This window comes from Micromys minutus (genome assembly GCF_963924665.1).
Source record: "Micromys minutus genome assembly, chromosome: 1".
NCBI classification, from domain to species: domain Eukaryota; kingdom Metazoa; phylum Chordata; class Mammalia; order Rodentia; family Muridae; genus Micromys; species Micromys minutus.
This window is the reverse complement of record NC_137969.1, coordinates 89,757,912-89,782,689: the sequence shown is the minus strand read 5'-3', so window position 1 is coordinate 89,782,689 and position 24,778 is coordinate 89,757,912. Positions and strand designations below refer to the sequence as shown.

At 47.1% G+C, this 24,778-nt stretch overlaps 1 protein-coding gene across 1 annotated transcript in view; it reads right to left on the bottom strand.

The window, feature by feature from the left end:
• Nucleotides 1–24,778, bottom strand: part of HHAT (hedgehog acyltransferase) — a gene marked incomplete at both ends in the record, with an annotated part of 213,915 nt that overhangs the window by 63,931 nt on the left and 125,206 nt on the right. The window lies entirely within an intron of this gene.

Here is a 24,778-nt window from a genome sequence, read left to right as displayed (position 1 = left end):
CTCCTTAATGGGGTTTTAAAAACCCACAGGCCTCAGTTCATTTTGGTTAGTTTCTCTTTGTCCCTCTTCTACCCAGGAAGGGACAGAAGAGCTTTCTCTGAAGACATAATGTCTTCTGACACACTTTACAAGGATCATTTACTTGATTCTTTGAAGCACCATGTGGTTCACACCTGCCTTCCCAGAATCCCTAGCGATTGTCTGTACTATACATATGACACTTGCTTACTGTGGAAAAAACTTTATTTAAAAACACATTTTTGATAGAACTGACTCTCAGAAGAAGACAAGATCAGAAAATGGATGACAAAACCTATGTATTTTATTTGAAACAATTTAAACAATGAATAAAAATTAAGCATATTACTGAGAAGCCGAGTGGAGACTCACTACATACGTACAATGTACAATGCCATTGGCCCCTCAAACTCTTTTTTTCCAAAAATCCTGGGGCTAAAACTCAAGACCTTGTGCATGCTGGGAAAGTGTTCCACCATATCCCAGCCTCCCTCCAACTTCTGGTTTTCTTCATCCAGCATCAATTCTCTGAGCACATCTAATCACACATATGCTACTGTCTTCAGTAATCACTATCTGGTCCCCAAAACAAGTCTCATCCGTGGCTCCTCCCAGCTTCTCTCCCCACCTCCTACCCCAAACCTCTTCCTCCCAGGGACTCCCCCCAACCCCTCACTTCCGATTCCTATATAACTCAGCCATCTTCACCACATGCCTTCTTGGTTCCTCTGTGCTCTCTTGGTCCTTCTTGCCCTGTCTCCTTTCTCTTCCCCTCTCTTTACTCCCACCCCTTGCCTGTCATGGCCACGTTCAGTCTGGCCGTTCTCTTCCTTCTTCTCAACCATACCATGGAGCGATCATGTTCCCACTTCATTCTATCACTTGCCGTGTACAAAGACCACTGAACTTTTCATCCTGACTAGCTGGGACTGGCTAAGGGACTGCTGACAAGAATGACTTGCAGATGTGCCTGAGGTCCTCAATGGAGGAGTTAGAGAAAGAACTGAAGGAGCTGAAGGGGTTTGCAACCCCATAGGAAGAACAACAATATCAACCAACAAAGATACCCGTTCCCCGCCAGCTCCCAGGAACTAAATCACCAACCAAAGAGTACATACAGACCTATGGCTCCAGCTGCATATGTAGCAGAGGATGGCCCTATAGGGAATCAATGGGAGGAGAGGCCCCTGGTCCTGTGAAGGCTCGATGCCCCAGTGTAGGGGAATGCAAAGAGTGAGGAGGCAGGAGGGAGGGGGGGTAGGTGGGGAAGCACCCTCATACACTTGAGAGGCAGGTGGAGGGGGGACAGGATAGAGGGATTCCTGAGGGGATAACATTTGAAATGTAAGTAAAGAAAATATCCTTTTTTTAAAAAAAAAAAAAAGGAGAAAAAAATGATAAGTTTCACTTTACCAGTAAGCTGCATGCAAATTCTCCTCCACAGAGACTTGCCCTTTACCAGGCTCCTCTTCTCCAGCTATACCTTGGTGCCCATGCTTGGCTGGCCTACACCACCCAACTGTAGCCAAAATCCTGTTAGGTCCATTCAGAGTGAATCCCCATCGATCACCCTTGATATCCTAATTCTTTTCCCCTCTGCCAGAGTCCTTCGTCAGGCAAGAACTCCATCAGTTGGAGACTAGGGTGGTGGCTCTGAAGGCAAAGCACTTGAATCGTAAGCACAAGAACCCAGGTTTGATTCCCAGAACCCTCTCTTTCAAGGACAAGTGTATTCCAGGGCCAGGGAGGCAGAGGAAGGACGCCCCATGGGATACCTGTCTCTAAAGCATGTGGACAGAGACATGACACTGAAGTCATCTTCTGGCTTCCACATGTACACACACGTGCACCCACACCTGCACACACATGCATCTGCACATGGACAGGTACATGAAAGAATTCCACTAGGTCTTTCTACCCGAGTCCCCCTAAATCCCAGTGTTTCTCCAGCAATTTTCCACTCAGTGAGCATGGAGTTAGCGAGGCTGTGCTCTGCGGGTGTGGGTCTTAATCCACCCCGGGTGTGTTCACGACGGTTTCCTCAGGAGCCCTTGCTCCATCCTCTGCATCACAGCATGCTCTGCACAGCACATTAGTGGTTTGACCATCTCTCTCTCTGTGATCTCTAATTTCTCTCACTCTCAAATGCCTTTCTAGTCCAGACGATAAATCACACCATCACCTTAGCTAACCCCATTTTCAGAGCAAAGAAACCGAGGCTGACAAGTTAGTTGGGTCAAGAAACCCATCGAGGAGGAGAAAGGCCAAGGTAAGGCCTAACCAGCATCACCAAAACTAATGTTTTTCTTTCCATCTATCCAAGGTTCATTCCAAATGTCCTCTGCCTTTCTCCCTAGTCAGAAAGAATGCCAAAGTCACGCTACAATGTTCAGAAACAAGTGGAAAATAAATCCACCCCAGCCATCAAACTAGGAATGATTTACCTATATGTTAGGTCTCTATACATTTATGTGCCTATACATTTAGGTGTCTATATAGTAGGTGTCTATACAACAGATGTCTATACATTAGGTGTCTATACATTTGGTGCCTGTATATTGGGTATCTATATATTAGGTATCTATACATTAGGCACCTATACATTAGGTGACTATATACTGTGTGTCTATATGCTATGTGTCTATAGGCTAGGTGCCTATACATTAGGGGAGTATACATTAGGTGCCTATATATTTGGTGTTTATATATTAGAAATTATGTGCTTATACATTAGGTGTCTATACTTTAGGTATCTATTCATTAGGCACTAGGTGGCTATAAATTAAGGCATGTTGCTGAAGTGGCTGAAGATGGCTCTGCTGTGAGCATAAGGACCTGAATTTAATTCCTAGACTAAAAAACTAAAATCAAAACTAAGAAAGGTGGATCGATGAAAAGTGCCTCTGGACTAATGGATAAACTCCTAGAAAAGGGGAGACCACGCCTCAAAAACATAAACAAAAACATGGCTGGAGCCTTCGAAGAAACATCCAACACCATCCTCTGGCTTGTTTATACATAATCCTGTACACACGTGCACAGACACACATACACACACATGCACACACTCATGCACACATAATTCTATACACACATGTGCACACTCTCTCTCACACACACACACCTGTACACATGCATGCACACATAGTCCTTTATAGATGTGCACATATAATTCTGTACACACATGTGCACATTCACACAGAGAGTGCTCCTTCTGCATTTACTTAAGCCTTCAGGGAATAGGGCATTATAAGAAACAAAGACCTGAGACATTCCTGCAGTAATGTGGGCGTGTCTGGCTGAGAAACAACCTGCCTGTCTTGCTGTGAGGTCACATGCCATGGTGCCAGGTCCACAGAAGGCTTGACAGTGTGGGGGAGAAGATGATGAGGACAGAAAGTGGGTTATGAGAGGCTGGACCAGTGTGCCCCACCTCAGTGTGGCATAGAGGATGAGGTTCTTAAGCAGAAGGGACACCTCCAAGGAGAAAGCTATGTGCCTGAGAGCCTGCAGGGGCACAGGTCTTACTTGGAGCTCTGCTGCCCCCTAGAGGCTACTTGGTTATCAGCATGCACTATGCAGCAGGGATTTTGGATTTGGGTTGGAACTTCTGTGGCCTCTTACGGGCACATCATGATCATGTTCAGCAGCACTGAGAAGGACTATGGTTAAAGGAAACACCACAGTATTACAGACTTGTGAGCACGTTAAGGCTGTATGCATTAAAGAAAGATGAGCTGCAGACGTCAGAAAATTCAGTACAGAATAAAAGCCTACCATGCCTCTTACCAGTGAGACATGGCATTTGGGTCCCATCTGCAAGTTTTGGATCCTGCAACAGCCACCCCTTCCTCACATGTAGCTAACGTCAACCATAAGCCCTTACTCTGCTTTCAAAAATGACAGCTGACCAAAAGAATAGTCTGAAAATTCTTTATATTCCAGAAATCAAGACATTGCAGGTCTCCAAGGACACAAAGCTGCTTTGTTCCAAACCAGAGGAGGGTAGAGCCTTCACTTTTCACTCTGGAAGACAGTAGGGAATAGGGGATCTCTCTCTAATGTGTCCTATCAGCCTGGTTCTGTCGGTACTAAGAACAGAGGCCTGCCTTAGAAAAGCAGTCACATGAGCTACTCTGATGAGCTGCAACATCCACTATCCTGGTGGAAGACCCACTTAGCACAGCAAAACCACAAAGATTTCTTGTGGGGACACTGAGACTAAGCCAGCGAGATCTTGCCTGGCCACCTGGGTGGTCCCTGTTAGCATTTCTGCAAGCCCCCACTTTCCTGCAAAACCACAGAATTCACACCATGTAGATGCCCCCAAGGAGGAAGTTATACACAGAAGGCAGACGCAATGTCTTCCCAGGCCATGTGCTCCGGGCATACGGTCCACAGTCATCCAGGCAAGTTTCTGTGAAATAATGATGAAGCTTGCTCCTGAGAGGTCCAAGTTAAATCTAGTGTGCCCCTGGCACCATTATCACGACGGCAGCTGCCTCCTCGTGGGAAATGGCCTCCATATTGGGTCAGATCTGCAGATGACATATCCACTAGTCTTCTCTGAGACAGGGCCCCAGTGGGCCTCAAACCCATGACAATCTTCCTGCCTTGGGATTATGTATACCACCGTGCATTGTCTTTTATTAACTAAAACTAGGGCATCTTGCTTGGGCAAATAATGCTACTTTATGAAGGTGTGCATCCATAAAACTGCTAGGATAATCCCAGAAGGCACCAAAGCACATCAGAACTACACGAGGGGAGGAAGCCAAAGCAACATCCTCCCCGGCTAATTTGACCACGAGCAAGCCTACGTTTCAGTTCCCTGCTTCCTCCCGTGTCCGCCCATAGTCTGTGGTTACTGGCTGATCTGTGGTCTGTCTGCTGCATGGGTCTGAAACTCTCTTGTTAGTTGTGTCTGTGTGGTGTGCCTCTCCCTAGCCACAGGCTTTGCTCTGTCTTTATTGAACAATGCAGAAATTATGCTACGGGAGTGCAAAAAGGAATCCCTTACAGAATCTTCAATGGAGTTTTACAAAAGAAGTTGCTTAACTGACCCCCAAATAGCGCTCAAGATTTCGACTGACATTATCAATCTTTACCCATGTTGTTTGCAATATTTAGGGTAGAATTTGTTTCCTGGTTGCTTTTAATCTGTTGGCCGCTTTCAGCAAATGGTCACCACAATATATATACACACATGGGCCAGGGCATGGAAGAGCATATACCTTAAGAGTAGAGCTATGCATTAGCCTGGGCTGTGAGAGTTGATCATGTGGGAAATCTAAGGCAAACAAGGTTGGGTATATTGTTCTCTTAAAGGTAAGGTAAGAGCAAACAGGCTGAGTACACGGTAGGCTGGCAGGTTAATTACATAGTCTTAAATGATCAAGACATATAATTAACCTGGCCACAAGGTACAACAAAGAGATCAGTCTCCTTGGGGTCAAGAGATTTTCCAGAACAATGCGTCACTACAAACCTGTTTGGACTGGTGAACTCCATGAGCTACTATTGAGTCGGGTCAGAGGTATAACATTCATTATTGAACCAACCAAATAATTACCTGCTACAGTGACCAAGCTGGCACCCAGAAGATGTCAGGTCAGTCAGAGGTAGGGCACAGGGAGTCAGTGAGAAGGTGACTGTGAGCCATTCCTGTGAAGGGGAGACAGTTTGACTCTATCTCTCCCACGGCCCCCACAGAGAACACCTCACAAATATCTTCAGCAGAGCCAGAATGATGACAGTCTATGCAAGTAACCCATCCATCTTAAATTCAGGCCATTTTCACCTGTCTCAGGAAGAGCCCTCTACATTTTCTAACTTTCTCTTTGACCTAAAGAGTCAAACAGAAGGTGCACTGCTTCCTGAAAATGTCTTTAAAGACAGGGCTTGTCTATTATGGCTGTCATTTCAGCGAAACTACAAGATCCCACAGGGCTAAACAGGTGAGGAAGTATGATCCTGGGGGGTAGGGGAAGGAGTGTGTGTGTGTGTGTGTGTGTGTGTGTGTGTGTGTGTGTATGAGTGTGTGTGTGAGTGTGTATGAGAGTGTGTGTGAATGTGTGTGTGTCTGAGTGTGTGTGAGTGTGTATGTGTGAGTGTATATGTGTGAGTGTGTGTGAGTGTGTATGAGTGTGTTGTGAGTGTGTATGTGTGAGTGTGTATGTGTGAGTGTGTGTATGAGTATGGGCACGTATGAGTGTGTGTGTATATGAGTGTGTGTATGAGTGTGTGAGTATGAGTGTGTGAGTATGAGTTTGTGTGTATATGAGTATGTGTATGAGTGTGTGTATATAAGTGTGTATGAATGTGCATGCATGAGTGTGTGTTTGTGTGTGTATATAAGTGTGTGTGTGTGTATGTGAGTGTGTGTGTGTGTATAAGTGTGTGCATGCACATTTTAGTTTTCTACATTAGCCCAGTGATGTGTTGCAAGTCAAATCTCTACCCTACCAGGTATAGATAAAGGTCTGGTGTTTTATTTCTCATTATGAAGCTAAAGATTTTAGAAAGGGTTTTAAAGGATGATAAAAACAAAAGAGAATATAATTTGCTTTAATATCTTTTCATTCAGTGCAGATCATAATGGAACTTTAATAACTAGGAAGCCACAGTTGGCTAATGGGCAACCATAGAGTTGATCGTTTGCAGAAAGCAAGGAGAGGTCGATCTGCAAAGCAGAGCGGGTGTTCCGAGCTTGGCACACTCTCTGCTCCTCCACTGAAAGGTATTGGTAAAGATGTCTTATGTGGTTCTGAAAAGTTCCTAATAAAAGTTCTATTCCTGTCTCTCAGGAAAAAAATGTGGAAATTATAAAATAAAAACTAAACTACTCATAGTGGTGGTTCACACCTGTAATCTCAGCAGGTTGGAGGCAGAGAAGCAGGAGGATTGCTGTGAGTTTAAGGCTAGCCTGAAGTAATGAGTAAAACCTTGTCTCAAAACAACAGCAACACCAACATAGTCAAGTCACATCCTGTCTATATGTAAAAATCCATGTTTATGTAATTAGATGCCCCTATTTTAAAAAGCTCACAATCTTTCAGCTCACAGAGCTGGTACCTCTGTGGACGGAAGCGCTGAAAGCTTAGAGAAACATTCAGCTTGGTCTTCAGAGTCCAAAACCCAGAGCTCATCCCTCCAGAGCTCTGCCTTCTTGGGGCAGGAAGCGTTGAAAGGTTGCCAAGGCTAGCTCAGGCCAGCAGCAGAGTACAGGACAAGGAGAACATGCTCAGGAACGGAGACAAGGCCTATCCCCGGGTCTGTCAGAACCCTGCTCCACGGCAGAGCCTCAGCCAGTGTGGACAGGGTACTGACACCTTCTGTGTGAGCATCTGTGGAGATCAGATGAGCTCTAAGAGGCTTCGGGCGGCTCATGTTCCCTGCTTAGTTGTGGCAAGGACACTTAGTCAGAGATCCCGGCCGGGCTACATCTGAGAGGACAGGAAGGCCAGGCAAACCTCAGGGATGTGTTTATACTGCATTGATGAGTAATTCTCCCTCATCCCTCACCCCTGCCCTGGCAACGCCTCTTCTCTCTGCTCTACACACCTCACCATGATGGCTCCCTTCCATAAGTGGGTCAAGCAAGAGTTGATGGAGCCATTGGCTTCTCTCAGCCGAAACCTCCCCAGGTTCCTTCATCAACGTTGTTCCAACAGGGAGGAGTTCCTGATTACAGTTGGATTACAGATGGGCCAGCATCACAGACAATAGCTTGCTACTCATCACAGATTGGATTTAATACCCCAGTGTTCTGGGAGACTGGGGGCCTTCAGGATGTGAGGCATATTTGTCCAGAAGCTACTCCAAGCAGGCCTGTGTTGTCAGTTTCCTATTCATACCTTACAGAAAAAGCCAGCAGGCTCCTGACACCAAGTACCTGTCACTATCGCCTCTCCCCTCCCCTCCCCCCACATCCTCAGAGACTGAGCCAAAACAAACCTCTTCAGCTGCTTCTGCCTGGTGTTTTGGCACAGGATGAAAAATTAATTGATATACTACTTTTATAAACAAAAATGAAGAAAGCCAAAGGCAGATGACAGAAGCTTCATAGAGACGCAAATAATTTATGCCCCTGACTTTGGTGTAGGCTTCTTAAGTGAATGCATGTGACCGAAGGTATCTAACTTTAATGGGAACAGTTTCAAACTGTCAGTTACATTCCTCAAAGCCATCACATAAATGGCACCATCCCAGAGACAAGCACTCCTGTATCCTTTTGTGGCACAGGAACTCCATCTTGCTGACTTCAGGATCTCTTAATGATCTCTTTACTCAGCACCAGCAGCGGATCCAGACGCCATCCAGGTGTCTTCCATACATGTAGAGGTGAGGGTGTGTTGATGGATGAGAATAAAGACAACTCTACCCTGAACCAAACCATTATTTTCCAATAGTCTACAACCAAGGCACGATGGTCCTTCCACTCAGGATACACCTTACAAAAATCACCTGACAATGACCCTTAAAATGAGTGGCTACTGCATGGGTGGGGATTACACGTGTGTGTGTGTGTGTGTGTGTGTGTGTGTGTGTGTGTGTGTGTGTGTGTGTAGTAGTAGTAGTAGTAGTAGTAGTAGTAGATAAGCTACACACACACATATGTAGTTTGGTATACATACACACACACACACATACATGGTCTTACGATATTCTTACCTCCTATTCACTGAATAGCCTAGAAAGGCCTTGAATTCAAATCAGTCCTCCTGCCTCAGCCTTGGAAGTGTGGTAGGATTACAGGCACGTATTACCACGCCTGGTTTTCATGCCTCCATCTTGAAGCAATCTGACAACACTCTGGAGGGGCAACCATCCCAGCCTTTGAAATAACCCTGAACAAACCGCACTTGGAAGATGCCATCTTTAGGACTTTCCACTATGTGAACAGAGACCCAGGTAGCTGTGGGGCACAGGTCACCTAAAGGCAGACTGTGCTTTCTTTCCAAGGGTTTCTAACCCCTCTTCCAGGCCTGCTTTTGTGTTGGGCTATAAATAAACACATGAAGCAGATTCCTTGGAGTTTCACTTGGGGAGGGGGCAGAAAGAGTATAAACTCTTTAGTGCTGTCGAGCAGTGCCTCATCACTAATAAAAAGATCCTTGAAGACCCAGTTTAACAACCACCGAGGTTTCCTGGCTGCCCGCCTGTCTTCCTACCTTCCTCCCGAGGATGCTAAAAGCACTTACAAGCCTCTCCAGGCCAAATGGGGCAGAGCATGGCAAGCCGGAAGCAAAGGGGTGAATCTGGGGGATGATGTGCGACCCTCCTCCTTCATCTGCTGACTGAAAGGGGGGGCATCCTCCCCTTCCCAAAACCACTATCCACCCTCTGGTCTATCAGCCCCCCTAAACCTAAGGATCTGCGTTGTGCACAGCTTCCCTCCTTAACTGCTGCACTCTCTGTTCCTCCTGGGACGTCTGCCTCTCACCCACATCCTACCCACTCTTGGCCCTCATTTTCACACATTTATCATGGCTTCTCAGGGAAACGTGTGCTATAAAAAGAGCATGTGCAACGTGCAGGTCCCCGTACTGGTGCAGTACCTCGGGCCCTTGAGAAGAGAAAGTGTTCTGAAGACCACGAGTGCAGTCAAGAAATGCCAGGAGGCCTAAGGAAGGCGTTTTTACTCTCCATCTGCATGTGTGGTGCAGTGACGCAGGCAGCCATTCTGGACAAGGCCTCCCGGAGGCAAGAGGAGAGGATCTGCTGAGAGAGGCTCTCAGGTTCCTATGGCAACATAGTACCACATGCCGCAAGCCTAGTTAGTGGTCACGCAGAAGAGAACATTAACAGCTGGATGTGTGACTACAAGGCAAAAGAGAACAGCTGCTCAAAAGCTCTTCTTCCAGGAAGAATAAGTCTGTCACAGCCACCAACAGTTTACCTCAGAGACGTCTTATCTATGGTGGATCCCTATTGCCTTACAACCCAAATGGAGACCCATCAGCCTGGCTCTACCAAAGCCAGCCTTGAACTGGCTCCTGCCCGGACTACCACAGTGCTTTTGAATCAACAAAACAGAGACTCCACCCTGTCAGCAAATTCATCCTGGATCTGGGCCCTGTAGCCCTTTCAAGGCTACCTCAGCCATGGTGTCTTCAGCTGGGGTTCAATACTCACTTCAAGGAATATTTCTTCTCACCTAATCTCACTTTTTGCTATGTTTGTGCACGTGTACACACCTTGGTTTTTGAGGCTATGTCTCTCACTAACATGAAGCGTGCTGAGTAGCCAGGCTGGCCAGTTAGGGAACCCCCCGAAACCACATGTCTCCACAGCCCCGAGTCCCGGAATTAGAAGCACATGCCCCACACCCAGCTTTGTCCACATGGGCTGGGCGAACTGGACTCGGGTCCTCCTTGTAAGGCAAGCTCTTTAGCAGCTGAGCCATCACCCCGGCCCTCACTGTTTGGTTTCTTATCTCTTGGAATCACATGTCCATCCCAGCCTAAGGAATTTTAGATTCATGTGCCAGGCTTCTGTACCGTAGACCACTGCTTAGGTGGAGGACAAGTGCCATCTGCCACACCACATCAACTCACAGAAGAAAATCCGAGCTCTTCTAACACCAGAGGCCCCAATATAAACCCTACCGCTTTCACCTTCTCCTGTGCTACCCATCCTCCTCCCTACCCACTGCCTCCACACTGTAAACAGTGACTGTGACAAGCTGAATTGACAAACGTTGCCGCCCTCGCACACCATGGCTGGCTTTCCCACCCTGAAACCAGCTAAGCCACTCACAGAGGTTCCTCAAGCAAACAGGAGAGCTGCCAGAAGTACCCAAAACAAGGTTTATCCAAAAGGCAAAACAACACGTTTAGACCTTTTTAAGACTGAAACGCTCATCTAAGCATGGGAATGCACACCGTTAATCCTAGCACTGGGGCAGCCTAAGTAGGCAGGTCTCTATCAATTTTAGACTCCTCCTGATCTACATATGGAGTTCCAGGGTAGCCAGGGCTAGACAGTGAGACCCCTGTCTCAAAACAAGCAAAAATCAACAGTTAAGTTTGGAATGCTAATTTGTGACCTTGACTCTTAGAATCATTACACAAGACCATCAACTTCAGGTGAACGTGAGGGTGTGCTCATGAGCCTGCAGGAATATGACTCTCTTTGCCCCTTTGGGGTGCCCAAGTCAACTTTTCTAAAGAGACAACAACAACAATAAACCAAACCCTTGCTCTGCCATCCTCTTTCTCTCTGCAGGTCACAGAGAAGTGAGAATCTGGACCGTGGTTGGGAAAGAAGAAAAGAAACACACAGAGTACCTTGGGGCTCGGTGGGTGAAGCGCTCACCTTGCAAGCATGTGGAGTAGAGTTTGATTCTTAGAGCCCCAAGTAAGAAAGATGAAAGAAAGATGACCACCGTGGGACATGTTCACAATTCCAGAACCTGGGAGGTTGAGGCAGGATGGTTCCTGAAGATTGCTAGCATGGCAGCCTATTATCAAAGTCCATACAAGTTAGAGGCCCTGGCATCAAATATAAAGTAGACTGAGCCTAGAGAATGACTTGAGAGGTTGTTGACCTCCACATGCACACGTAGGTGCACACACACACACACACACACACACACACACACACAGAAATACATATATACACTCCCCAGAACACTGGAACACAATGGCAATCAAGAGACTTTTCTGTGGGAAGCACAGATGGGGTTCAATAACCAGAATGTGAAGCAAGTGAGAAAAAAATAGGGGTGATATACCGGCAGTGATGTCACACCGGCAGTCACACAGAAAGTGATGTCATGAGGCAGTGATGTCATACAGGTAGCAGGCTCAAAAAAACTACCACTCAATGCTGTCCTCAAAGAGGAAAGAAAATAAAGGCTATAGGAGCTGAAGTGGATAACCCAAGCCTGATGGTTGGAGGTAACGAGGCCATTCCCATTCTGGGCTGAAAACGAGGCTCTAACAAACAAGCTTTGACAGAACTGTCGCAGTTGCCTCTCATTTATCACGACTATGGTTCACAGTCCATATCAGAGAAGATGCTTTTTAGAACTGGGTGCTGGGAAGGAAAATTGATAAATCTTAAGCTTGGGCACAAGGGACAATAGCTCTGTGACAGTTGCTCCACCCCTGTGCCAGGGCAACACTCACGGAAACAAAGCAAGACTATCGCCCTGTGCTCAGGGAAACAATGGCCCTGTGTTTCTCAGGATGTGGTGAGTGCTCACCGGCCAACACCACCCATTAAAACGACCCCATGATGACCAAATGCGTGCCTGGGTGTATGTTAGAGAGTAATATTTCAAGAGCCGGCATGATACATAGATAGCCTAAGGGTGACATTGTGTGCGTCACACAGGGCAGAGCCTTCTGTAGGCCAAAAGTGCCACCACACAGGCAAAAACATTGTAAGAAAGCCAATGCCAGTGACCATGCACTAGCCACGGGCATGGGGACCACCACACTGGGAAACAGTCACTTTGTGAGGTCTGGAGACAGAAGTGGGTGTGGATGGCACTTCACCTAAAGATCCTCTTCTCAGTGGAGTGAGGAAGGCTGGCAGCTCAGTGCTGCTTCACACAGGCTACAGGGGAAGTCAGGCCCTGAGTCTGGGAAGCAGGAAGCAGTTGGGTCCACTTGAAAGGAGTGTGGCTCCAGGTTCTCCTGTGCTCCTCATCCTGGTGACCTGCCACAACTTTGTGGAGGTGAAGGAACAAAGACATTCCTTTTAGCTACCTCCTACTTGCTTACCCAGGGTGTGCCCATTAGCATGGATCTAATCCAGGGATCAATTCAGCAGTCTTGGCCTTCTTGTACCTTCAGCTTTCCTGAGGAGAGGAGGATTAATGCAGCAGGATAGGCTAAGAAGATGCAGAGGTACAGGTGAGAGTTATTTATTTTCTCACATGGACCATATTAAGCTCTCGCTCTCCCTCACCCCACTCTCTCCCACTCGAGCTCTCCCGCTCCGCTCTGTGGGTGTGTGTGACTGTCCACGAGAGTCAGGCTGAAGAGCTCTAGGACCCAAATCAGTGGCACATCTCTACTTATCAAAGGCATGTGCCTATTAAAAGGTATGCTAAGTGCTAGGTCAGAGCTAGTTGCCGTGACGAACAAAAACAGACAGAGATGTCCAGAGGCATCCTGTGCTTGCCCAGAACAGTCTCAAGGTTTGTTAAACAGCATGTTACCTTGAAAACAAATTAACATAGAAGCCTGCAGTTAGAGACTAGATTAGTTAGTGAGTGCTTAGACAGATGTGCAGGATCGGGCCCACAGGTGCAGAGGGAAGGGTGGAGCCTGCAGGGTGGAGCTTCTAGGACAACTGAGAATAAAGGAAGAGGATACAGAGAAGAGTTCTGTGCTGTAGGCTGCCTGATATTAATCTCAACACAGCCCAGGTAGAATGGAGAGTTTCTTCCTAATTCAGCATCCCAAGGAAGAGGTAGCCATGCCTCTCTGACCCTTTCAAGAAGGGATCTTAAAAGCAAACTTTTAAGATTTTGTCGATGTGCACATTGCTGGAGAGAATTTGAACAATGGCTTTCAGGAGGTGACCAAGAGTGATACAGAAATGAACGGCTCCTTTCTAAGGAGCTCCGGAGAACCGAGAAAGCCTTGAGGGGCGACTTCCCGGGCCTTGTTCCCACCCAATAAGCCTAAACAGCTGTGTAGCCGTTGGACACAAGTCTCCTTCTCTAACACACATGTGTGACGTGTGTACAGCTCACCCCAATGACTATCTCATAGGACAGATGGTGACAATTAAAAAAGACCAAAGGGCTGGGGGAGAACTGAAAGACAACACAAAACAGGCCAGTGCCCAAATAATGCTGTGGGAACAATAGTGTGTTGGGATGTTGCTGTGAATTTATTTAATTAAAGTCCTAATTGTTAGTATAAACTTATTTAAGTACTTGCTACTAATGTGCATCTTGCCATCACTGTAGAAAATAATACACATCATTATGAAGTCATTAAAATAATTAAAACATTTCACATATATCAGAACCATCCCACATGAACCTCTTAACCCTCTCCTTTCTCCCAATGACTCGCCTTCTCTCTTCCCAAATACTACTACTTCCTCCTTTGTCAGTATCCATAGGCCTATAAATATACCACACACACACACACACACACACACACACAGGAAGAAGGCTCTTTAGGGAAAGTGCTTATGTAGCAAGCAAAAAGGTTTGAGTTCAAATCCTTAAAGCCCACAGAAAAGCAAACATGGTGAGTCCAGGTGCCTCTGTGGTGTGCCACCATAGAACCCCTCAAAGCGAGTACTTAGGAGGGTTTGGCTGGATCATACAGTAGCTCTACTTTTAACTTTTTGAGGAGACCTCCATGCTGATTTTTGTGGTACCCATCCTAGTTTATGTAGTACCAGGGACACTTCTCCCAGTAACAACCAGGGAAGGAATTCCCATTGTGGCGAATGTGCTGCCTACTACAGAGGAGAGAGGAAACACATCGAGCCCTACATTCATTAAACTTCTGAGGGAACTGATTCCATTTGCAAATCTATCCTGGGAAGGTTCCCTCGGTTTACAGATGGAGAAGAAAACAGCTTGGGGAAGTTGTTTATCTCCCTTACTCAAGGGCTGGCAGGTTGGTTCTGCTCAGAGCCAGTCTCAGGACCTGGATTAAAGGGCTCAGTCTCAGCCGAGTATGATCTCATCTGTCTGAACTATCTCCGAATAGGAATGGCTACATGGCCAATGGTAGGGGGGAAACTGAGGCTGAGGTTTGTCTTCCCACCAGGCATCCCTGTTTCTGGCAACTTCGAATGAGAGACACAGAGGGCCTGCGTGTGCAAAGAGGGTGATAGCCAATGTTTAATCATCTTAGGTCTTTCCCTGTTAAGCCCTAATGATTGTGCTCACAAATTCATACAGTATAGCGTTTCATGCGATGGATTTGTTTTGGGGTTTTGTGTGTTCATTTGTTTGAGACTGGGTCTCACCTATTGTAGGCTAGCCTTGAACTTGCTCATGTAGGGGAGAATAACCTTGGACCCTGATCCTCCTGACCCTCCTGCCTCTGCCTCCCAGATGCTGGGGATAGAGGCAAGCCCCACTGTGTCTGGCAATAACTTCACTTTATTCAGAAAGCTATTTGGTTTCTTTTCATCATCAAAATGTTTATGAAGCACAGCATGACAAATCCAGGTAAGTGGCCAGCTTACTTACCATAAGTAGTCTGGGAGAAACAATGCCACAAAGCTGTGGGGAACACAATGATCCCCTATTGTGGGCACAGAGAATGCTAGACACATAAAGGTTGTGGAGACCATCTGAGTATGTGGACCCCTAAGGTACAGATGTCTAGGAGCTCCAGCCTGCACCTCAGACTTCTCAGTGTCTGAGAAACTCTTTCAGACAGACATTCCCATTTTAGACCATTTAGAAGGAAGGACATCTTCTTCCAGTACTTTCTGCAGCTTAGTCCTGGCTCTCCCCTTCCAATCAACATGGACTGAGAACCAGCTCCTCACTGACCACCTGTCAAGTGTCCAGTGAGAGCTTCAACTTGTCCCAAAGGCCCACTTTGGAGCAATCCCTGACACCACCCACCATACCACACATGGTCCACAGCCCATCACTGTCAGCTTCTCTGGGAGACAGATACCGGTTTGTTCACCTGTGGGGCTGTAGTATGACATCATTTACAGGATGACCATGAAGAACAGACAAGGAACACCACACATCCGTACCATGAGCAAACACTTCCTGAATTCCTACTACGCTCCAGGCGCATCTGAATTCCCACTATGTTCTAGGCATAGTGCTAAGCATTGGAGTCACAAGGAAACATTTCAGGCAAGGTGTCCTCATGCAACTCACATCCCACCTATAACTGGCAAGGCCCGTGGAGACACACATGTCAGAACAGACTCAATTCACACCAAGTTTGAACCTAATACTTTTCTAGAATGAGAGTTCTAGTATTTCCTAACCACAGACATTCTTGTTTATATTAGCCCCACTCACCTACCCACCTAACTACCCACCCACCCACTTACCTACCCACTCACTACCCATCCAACTACTCACTCACCCACCTACCCACCCACCTACCCACCCACCCACCTACCTACCCACTCACCTACCTATCCAACTACTCACCCACCTACCCTACCCACCTACCTACTCATCTACCTACAAAGGCCTCTCCATAGAAGAGATGTCTGTTCTGTAACTGCAAACATGGCCACCTCCCTTGCACACTTGTTTTAACTAGTTCTTTCTTTAGCATAAAGACATCCCTCTAGTTTCTTCTATTTTATAAGCACCATTCTATCATCCTCCAAATCCTTCCAGGCCCAGTCCTAAGCACAAAGTCTTTCAGGGACCTTGACAGAGAGTTGGCCCAGTCTCTATCCTTCCCTCCCATTCATCCCTTAACCTGATGCATCTGCTCCTCCCTGTTCCTTAATGTTATCCGTGACCTCCATTCACCAAAGACAACGGACAGTCTCTCCACCTTCTCCTTGTCTTATCTACTGCTTTTATTTATTTTTTTGAATCAACCCTGCCTTGCCTTTTCCTCTTTTGATAATCTCTGCTTCAAGCCTTACCAATAGAGTACTACTCACACTCAAAACTAGACAATATCTTTTTAAACACCCAGAAATAGCTACATCTGAAATATGTCCTTTCTGATATTGTTTCTATAAATGCACATAAGCCTCGTTCCGGATTGCACACAAACCATTTTAGGAACCTCTCCATCCCCCTAATCTCTCAAGAGCATCCTTCCTCAGCCCCACCATCGCTGTTCATTTTAAACAAGCCTATTCTCTTGAGGCTCCTTTCCTCTCACCTGCCTAGCTGTTCTCCAGTCCCCAGTACAGACTGCTTATTCTCTGCTTGGCTTCCCAAAATGTCGGCAACCACCATCAGGATCAAGTCCCTGTCCTCTGACATCACACCCATTGTGGGAGCCTACACTAGCACATTAATAGTATTCAGTGTTGTGCACATTAATCTGTATTTGCTAGCCTATGGCACCACAGGTTCCGTGGTGGAACACGCATGCTAATATGCAGCAGCAGCTCAGGAATTATCTGCTGAGCCAGTCAGAGGGCAAAAGGAAGAGAGCTGGAGGAAAAGCCATCAGATTCAGCACAGGCAAAAATGAATATGGGACCATGGAAAAAGATGAAAGAGGAGCTGAGGGGGAGCTGGGAGATGCACCAAGCTTCTTCACACCTTTGCTGATGGCTGTGCTGCTACAGAGAGCGCTGCATAATAGGCAAGAAGGAGCTTCGGACTCCGGCTCTGACAGTCGGACCCCATCACCGTGAGATCCGCCTGGAGGAGACCTGAGGGGCTCTCCCTGGATCTCAGCCTCCTACACCACTCAAGAGCCTTTCCTGCTTCCACAACCACCATCCATCAACCGCTCCCACCCCACACTGACACACCCTTGGGGTTCTTCTAGAAGCCTCCCCAGTGTTTTCTCTAGTGTGAGCCTCTCCGTGGCTGCTCAATATTTACCATGTCTGCAAATATGCAATTGCTCCCATGTTTAATTTTCACGGAACACAGGAACGTTTGCCTGTCAGGTACCGGAGTCAACAACCCACACATGCCCAGTGCACCCTATGTTTCCTCTGGGCTCTTGCCAAGTAGGCAGATGTACCTTAACCCTGAGCCATGGCAGCAAAGAGAGGTGTCATGGTAAAAACACAAATTTGCCCTGGACTCTAGTCTTGCCTCTAATTACCAGTGAAACTCTGAAAATAAAGAGCTTGTCCTGCTCTGAGCCTCAGGCCCGTGACAAGGGGTCAGGGTAATAAAATCCATCACATCCAGTTAATGGGCTGCAGAGACGATGGCTTAGCAGGTAAAGTATTTTATGTGTAGACAAGAGGACCTAGTTCAGGTACCTAAACTCCACATAAAAGCCAGGCATGGTAGCAAGTTTCTATAATCCCCATGTTGGGGGAGGAAGATCCCAGGGACCTGCTGGCCAGCCAGTCTGGCCAAAACAGCAAGCTCCAAATTCAGTGAGATCCTGTCTCACAAAAATCAACTGGGCAAGACCAGAGAAGAGCACCTGAGGCTGAACACTGGCCTCCACACCTCTTAGAAAAGGGCCTCACATACAGCAAGCATTTGATAGACGTCAGCTTAGTTGTGACAAATACCATCTTGTAAGAATGGAGTAGGACTCCCACCCAATTTGCCCAAGTGTCAAGACCCTGATAACCACAGCAGCTCAGAATCCTGTGCCCACACCCACTCCTCAACCTGAAGGGGTGTAAATGACCCGCTAAACACCGTTTCCTTTGTGGGTATCACTTTCCTTAACAAGCTAGATATGTGAAAATCCCCAATGTCAACATCCAGATTAGAAAAGCCTTTTACTCCCAAGCACCTTCTCTCATTAGTGTCTGTGTGTGATTTGTGCAGCTAATACATTTCTCACTAACGGGTGCCCTGGAAACAGCAGTACACTCTGTGTCCAGACCGCCTGATAGCTCCTGGGAACTGACTGCTTATCAGAGGTGTGAGCTGTAATCCTGTAAGGAAGGCTTCCTGGGGTCTACATCCCCAGTGCCCTGCAGAGGCTGAGGTCCTCACAGTATGATCCGGTGATCCCCATACCATCTGTTTATTAGTCTACCAACTCTCCATCCACTATGAGCAATCACTGTGCCCCTTGGCTATCAGTACCCTGCGCATCATGAGGAGTGGAGATACCAGGGGTGAAAGTCTCCCCCTTGGAGAGATCATTACCCCAGGACATTTATGGAGTATACCAGGCCCAACTGATAGCCGGAAAACTCCCATGTTTTAGGTAAGGAGCAGACATGAGCTCAGATCTGTCTCTGAAACTGACATCTTATGAGTCACTATGCCATGTCCTGTTCTAAAGGAAATATTATAGTGTGTCCTGTCATACTAACCACTGCCATGGTTACTTTTCTCAGTGTTAATCACCACAAGGTCTTAAGGTAAACATATTTATGCATTTGATGAATATACATAAAAGTTATGCAAATGCATAAGCTATAGAATAGTTAATTATCTTGAGCATATTTTAACATTACGAATAGATTGATTTCCTTTTAAATATTTTAGCACAAGCACACATTAACTATGTTCATTAATGGAATTATTTTTGATCATGGGTTTATTCTCAGTTCTTGGACTTTTGCTCTTGCGGTTATATTTGAGGAAAAAAGAGCCCTCTGCTGGCCCCAAACAAATGATCTCCTGGGAGACTGGGAGGAAGGGTACAGGCTAGAAGAATAAATTACTTCACCACATGGTCCTGTGAGACTCAACCTAAACCTCAGGAGGCAGGGAGTACAGCATCAGAGGCTGTTGGTGATACCAGTCTGCTATTATCACAAAGAACGTGGACATGAGAGAAACATGGTTCTTTCTGACCTTCGGAGTCAACAGCCTCCTCCCAGGCCCAGTGTAGCTCAGGAGCTAGACCAGGTCTTTCCCAGAAAACTTTGCAAGTCAAGAGAAGAAGTCTCCCTCCTTCTCTCCTCTATTCACATTTTGCTTTGTGACAAGCTAGCCCCAAACTCATTGTGTGACCTAGAAAACCTTGAGCTGCCCCCCTGCCCCGTCCCTCCCCACAGCCTCACCCATCCCCTCCCCTTTGTGCACCTTGCCACTACCTCCCACAGACGACCATTCCAGGCTTTCTTCTGTTCACCTTGAATGCCAATATCACCTTCTTCCTCTTTGCATCTGTTCTTCCTACCTGCAGCTCCAAGAGAGCGGATACATCTCCTGGAGTGATTCCATCCAGATGTGGCCTAGCAAACATTGGATTTGCAGGAAACCAACCTACTGCGAGGCAGGCGGTGGATGAGTGTTCCCAAGTCTTTCCTTAAGAGAAGAAACCTGTGATGGTGAGAAGCCAGATAGGCCTCGTGAACACCTCCCTCTTTGTTCCTGACTCCAAACGGGTAATTAGAAACAAAATATAGGAGGAGCACTAAGTCCTACAATAATGTGAAAGAGAAACTGGGGGGCGAGGCACACAAGCATGGAGGTCTCCACAGGCCTCATGGGAAGGAATCCTGGCCGCAGGAACAAACAGGGTACTGGGCTGAAAGGCCTGAGGGCAGGTATCAGAGAGAAGCATGGCCTGCCCTCCTCTGCCAATGCCAGACACCTCCCTCCAAAGTTACTTCAGACATGCTCTCTGTTCTTTTGCTGATGTCACAAAGCCCATCTTTACCGTCCTGAGTAGCATCAGCTTACTGCACAGCTGAACACAGAAACCACATCTGCAAGAGCTACCTGCAAGACCGAGAAGCACTGAGCCTGGGTCAAGCATTCAGCCCAGATCTGGATTTCTGTCTCTGGCCAGTCCACCTGAGGAGACTTGGCTGCTTCTATGGATGGTAGCCCCATGCAGGGAAAAGACAGGCTGAGCTCCATCAGTGTGGCCGCAACATGAACGAAGAGTGTCACCTAATGGCTGCTAAGTGACACACCACGTGGAATTAGACTTGTTATCGAATCCCACCTCCCAGCAACTTTTACCACCTGGCTCTCGAAACCCACTCTCTCTGACCAATAGATATTTACTGAGCAGAGGGAGATTAAACTCTTCTTCTTTCAAATTATGAACGGAACAAACAAGGTCCCATGAAGCTTTGAAACGGGAAGACAGAAAAGTTTGTTAAGATGAGCAGGTGACAGATACACTTTTAGACAAATACTATATAGAAAAATATCAAAACCCTGGTTGGGGAGGTGGCTCAGCTTGTTAGCTTACGGGAGATTCCACTAGGCTCTCTCCAGGCACCTAGCAATGCTTACGTCATTACTGGCCACCTCCAGGGGCACTAGTGCCAGTGGGCTGCATATAAAAAGGACTGCCTGGTACCCCAGTGAGCTTGTTCCCTCTCCCCCTCTCTCTCCCTCCCTCATAGCTCTGCTCCCATTTGTCTGCCTGTCCACATGTCCACTCATCTGCCTCTACCCCTTCCTGGGTCCTCACACCTCTCCCTTTCCCCAGTAAGCCTGCTTTATACCAGATCTGTTTCATGGTATAATTACGCAGGGGGATACCTTGGCATGGACCTTCCATGCCATATAACATAATACACCACATTATATTCCATAACACATCTGGTTAAAGTTCTTGCTGTAAAAGCTTGAGAACCTGCCTTCAATCCCAAGTTCCACGGTACCCATGTTTGGGCGGGGGGGAGAGCTAGACTTGACCATGCTTGCTTATAACCCCAGCACAGGGAAGGGAAGGTAGACATGGTGGATTTCTATTTGGTGAATTCCAGGCCAACAAGAGTTTGTCTCATAGAAACAAGGAGTATGATGCTTCTTAAGGAAAGACATCCTAAGTTGACCTCTGGGCTCCACACACATGCACGCATGTGCACAGATATTCATCTATGTACCGACACATGACACACACGCATAAAATCAAATCAGGTACGGGCCCCAAGATGCACATTCAGAACCTTGCTGTAGATGATATCTCTGCCACAGGTCCATCTAGGTACATGATGCTGATGGCAGAGATCCAGGTGAGGCACTCGGCAGATCCCTATCAGCTGGTGAACAGTGAATCCAATCACATTCTTGCAGGTCAGACACAACCTATTCCATCAGGCTGGACACAAAAATACTCAAAGACTAAAGAACCACAAACTCCTTACTGCATCCAGATAAGGAACCCATCAGTGGGACTAGGCTGACCCCAACCCAGCCCTGCTCCTTCCATTTCAATTCCCCTGAGCACCATTCCCAAGGACATCCCCATCACATTACACACCAGGCATCCCTACCACACAGGCCTGGCCAGTTTATGCCTCCCTCCCATGGTTGTTCTGGGGGTGCGAAGAAAAGGGAAAGGGTTGGTTATCCACTGGGAAATGAGGGGATTTTACTTACCCTGCTAAACTCTCCCAAGCAAGATCCTTTCAAATGGGGCTGAAGGATCACCTGAGCCTGCTGGCCAGCAGCTGGGAATGAAGGCTCCAGGTACAGTGAGACTCCTCCTCAAAGCAGGAAGGTGGAGAGAGAGAACAGGAAGCTCAATGCTCACACTCGTGTGTGCACACATACACACACCATACATATGCTCTACCCACTCACAGATACACACACATCAGATCGTCCTCAAACACAGTGGACACCTCCACTGCCTAAGCTGACGGAAAGGGCTGAGAAACATGGATCTGTGCAGAGTGACCCCTTCACAGGACGATGAGGGCCGGGCAGGATCATGCTCTTCTGAGCCTCTGGGACAAATGTTCAGGAGCCCATACAGACAATGCTGTCTGACCTGTTGCACCCATGTCTGCCTAGCCATTAGATAATCAATAATCACTCAGTGTCTTTCCCACTTTATCCTTGTCAGCGAGTGACTGACCCCATGCCCTTCTTGGTGGGAGTCCTTTAGGCAGACATGAGGCTCATTGAGTCTGGCCATGGGTTTCTGGAGTCAGAAAAGGGAATGTAGGGTATCAGGCTTCTCTTGAACTCATCTGCCTCCCAGGAAGCTCTAATGTCATGGGGAAAGGTATTTTGAGAAACTGATTCTAAAATCACAGTGCCCCCCTTTCTGTTTCACTCATCACCAGTTTATCAGTGATCAGTTGGCAAGACAATGATTTTATTCCTAAAAATAAACTATATTCTGAGAAGTGGTCCCAGCACCATCCAGCCTCTCTGCAGACATCTTCCAACCATGACTTTCACATCTGGCCAGGCCTTTGCAATGCCCCAACTCAGCTATGGTTGAGGACAGTTGTAAACTCTACCCAAGTTCAACTGACAGGAAGCCTAGTGTGCATGGGTTTTCCCACAGCCACAGTAAGTTACCAGGTTCTCCTTCACACTGAGGGAGGAAGCGCCTAACCATCCCCTGGGGAAGCTACCAACTTTTTCCGTTGTTCATCAGAAGTTACTGAATAACTTCTGAATCATGCTCATATTTTCTAAAAGATTCTGCACCTATTTGTGAGTGGGTGACAAGGTAAAAATCTAAGGACCACAAATTGTTCCCAGCAAACTCTATGAGCCTTGGTCTCATCAGCCTCAAAACACAAGCCTTGTAATCAGTGGTGGGAGACAAAAGGCAGAGCTGCCTACTCGTCCTTCTTAGAGGCTGGAGCTGCTCTGGAGAAAAGTCTCCATGTGTGTCACAGAGGGAAAGGACACTAGGCCCAGAATTCTGGGTAAGTATATGATTCATACACCCAACACCTAACTATTCCCCTCAGAGTGGAGGCTTGAGGTAGGGTCTTTCACTGAACCCAGGGCTTCCATTTTTCAGCTAAGCTGGTTACCAACAACCAACTAGAGGCCAACAGAAGGCAGGGGACACGCTGATGCTATTACTGTCCTAGAAGAACTGACATTTTAGAAACAATGGTTTGAGACTATAAAAGAGTTTGTTTGCTTCTTTGTTTTGTAAAAACCAGGCAGAAGACACCATCTGTGAGCAAAGCCTTTGGCTGGGGAATAGTCCAGGTAACGCAGAGCTTACTTTACAAGCACAGGCCCCCAAAACCATGTGAAAAAGCCATGCACAGGATGGGTAGTGGGCAGGTGGAGAAGGGCAGGATCCTGGGCTCACCCAGCCAACCCAGCTTACAGGGTGAGTTCCAGGCTAGTGAGAGACCCTGTCCCCAAAACAACAAAGTGAAACTGAAATCGAGGTTGGCAGTGCCTGGGAAACAATAGTGGTGATTGTCATCTGGACACTATAGCCATATATATACCCACACACAGCTGTACACACATCTGAACACCTGCATGCACACTCTTGTGCACACACGTGCACACACACACATACACACAGGCACACACAGGCCCAGGCAGTATGGGGCAACACTATTAGTGGCTAGAGGGACAGTGACACCTATGCCTCAGCCTGCCCCAATGCTGGACAGGGCATGAGAGAAAGAGAAAGGTTTCAGGAGAACAAATGGAGGAAAGCAAACCCCTGAGGACCACAGCTCTGGTTCTGCATAAAGCGTTTCTTGAAATGAACACTGTTGCTCCAAAAAGAAGAATCAAGGGGAAGAAAACGAAGCGGAAAAGTTTAGAGGAACAGGACGCCACTCCTACGAAAACAAGGACTCCAAACACCGACATTAATAAGCAAATTGATTGGTAGGAAGAAATTCCAATCAATACTAATCAGGCTCAGCTGGCCCGCTTTGCTGGCAGAAATAATAACCCTTCCCAGCCCTTGTTTGATTGGAGCCCACACGCTCGAATACTAATGAGGCACTAGGCTCAGAACTTACCTCCAGGGAGGGCCTGGGAGGTACTTTCTTACCCTGTTTGCATCAACCACAAATACTTCAGGCCCTGAACACTGGTTGAATCTGGTTTGTTGGTTCTGACCCAACTGGTGGCCCCGTAGACTGAATGTGTAATGTAGAGATAAAAAGGCACAGACAGGAGAGATTGGCGTGTGGGAACATCACAAGTGCATTTGGACATTTTTTTTTTCTATTGCTGCCACTGCATTTACTGATTTACTTGTGGCTGAAACCAAGTATCATATGTTTTAATGAGACATGGCTCCCAGGTGCTCATGAATTAGAACACTTAGTCCCAGATGGATGGCACTGTTTGGGGAGGCATCTTACCAGATAAAGCTTGCCCCTGGGTGGGAGTGGGGAAGTGAGGTTTTCCAGGCTAGCCCACGTCCTCCTGGATCCTGCCCTCAGCTGTATTGTCTGTAAGACTCTGAACCAAAAAAAAAACCCTTTCTCCATTAAGCTGCTTCCTTCTATCATAGCAATGAGA